The sequence below is a fragment of the Henckelia pumila genome, chromosome 3 (genome assembly GCF_033568475.1).
Source record: "Henckelia pumila isolate YLH828 chromosome 3, ASM3356847v2, whole genome shotgun sequence".
Lineage (NCBI taxonomy): Eukaryota > Viridiplantae > Streptophyta > Magnoliopsida > Lamiales > Gesneriaceae > Henckelia > Henckelia pumila.
The window spans coordinates 121,903,224-121,905,111 of record NC_133122.1 but is presented as its reverse complement, the minus strand read 5'-3'; the positions used below and the strand labels follow the sequence as shown (position 1 = coordinate 121,905,111).

General features: G+C 28.9%; 1 non-coding gene across 1 annotated transcript; it reads left to right on the top strand.

Annotated features, from left to right (window-relative positions):
* Nucleotides 1–1,509: 1,509 nt before the first annotated feature.
* Nucleotides 1,510–1,620, top strand: LOC140894084 (small nucleolar RNA R71). Its single transcript, XR_012153637.1, has one exon. It is a non-coding gene; the product is annotated as a small nucleolar RNA R71 (small nucleolar RNA).
* The last annotated feature ends 268 nt before the right edge of the window (nt 1,621–1,888 follow it).

Below are 1,888 nucleotides of genomic sequence, written 5' to 3'. Positions count from 1 at the left end.
TTGGAATTTCATTATGCACTTCTATTGGTTGTGTATCCAAAACAATAAAATCCACAGGATATATGAATTTATCGACTTGAACTAACACATCTTCTACGATACCTCTAGGTATTTTGATTGACCTATCGGCTAGTAAAATAGTGACAGATGTAGGCTTTAAATCTCCCAACTTAAATTTTTCATAAACTGAATAAGGAAGTAAATTCACACTTGCTCCCAAATCTAACAAAGCTTTCTTAATTTTATTTTTTCCAATAATACATGAAATTGTTGGACAACCGGGATCTTTATATTTCAAGGTAGAATTATTTTGAATAATAGAGCTTACTTGCTCCGTTAAGAATGCTTTCTTCTTTACATGCAATTGTCTTTTCACAGTACATAAATCTTTTAAAAACTTTGCATAAGAAGGCACTTGTTTAATAGCATCTAATAATGGAATATTTATTTTTACTTGTTTAAAAACTTCATAAATATCAGAATCATTTTTTTGTTTTTTATTATTAACTAATGCATGAGGGAAAGGAACATGTTTATTTGACTCACATATTATTTCAGATAATTTATCATCAACTTTCTTAATCTTAGAACGCAAAGTATCATCTTTCTCGAAAGTATCAAGATTTTCATCCTTACTCTTTGAGTTTGACTGATCTTTGTTTTCATCACTATATGGATCATTAACTATTTTACCACTTCTAAGAGTAATAACAGATTTTACTTGATCAAATTTTTCTTGATTTTCATTTTTAGGATTAGGTTGTGGTTGAGATGAAAATTTTCCTTTTTCATGAATATTAAGTGCAGATGCAAATTTTGAAAGAGTTTCTTTCAAATCATTCATAGATTGAATGTTTTGAATATTGATAGACTCTTGCTTTTGAATGTATGCATGAATTTCATCTTCAAAATGTTTTCTTGAAGGTGGGATATAAGGAGCATAACCTTGATTACTTTGGTTATTGTGAAAATGTTGTTGTGAAGGTTGTGCATTATTATCGTTCCTCCAACTAAAATTAGGATGATTTCTCCAACCAGGATTATATGTTTTTGAAAAAGGATCTAATGTTGGTTTTTTAAAATTGTTAACATAATTGGATTGTTTTCATGGAGACATTCTTTAAATGAGACAAAGTAGGACAATTTTTTGTAAGGTGATCATGTGTGTCACATATATGACAAAACAATTTCTTGAACACTTTTTTAATTGATCACTCTTTTTCATTTCTAATGACTCGATTTTTCTTGCTAAAGATGCAAGTTTAGCTTGAAAATCTACATCATCTTTAAGATGATAAATACCACCCCCATTTGTTGAATTATTGGTTTTACTTGGTGGTTCAATTGAGCCTATATTATCCCAATTTTGAGCATTTTCTGCTAATGACTACAAATATTCTATAGCTTCATTTGGGTTTTTATCTTCAAAATTTCCATTACACATGTATCATTTGCCTATCTTTAGGTATTAAACCTTCATAAAAGTGAGAAACTATCCTCCATATTTCAAAACCATGATGTGGGCATGTATTAAGTAACTCTTTATATCTATCCCAACATTGATAAAATGTTTCCCCTTGTTTTTGAGAAAAAGTTGTAATTTGTCTTTTAAAAGAGTTTGTTTTATGGGAAGGAAAAAACTTTTTTAGAAATTATTGTTGCATTTCTTCCCATGATCTTATTGAACTTGATCTCAAATTTTGTAACCATGTTTTAGCTTTATCTTTTAAGGAAAAAGGGAAAAGCTTTAATCGAACAATATCCATGCTACAATTTTGATCATTATAAGTGTTGCAAACCTCCTCAAATTCTCTTAAATGCAAATATGGATTTTCAAAATCTAAGCCATGAAAATTTGGTAAAAGTTGAATGACTTGTGGCTTAAAAT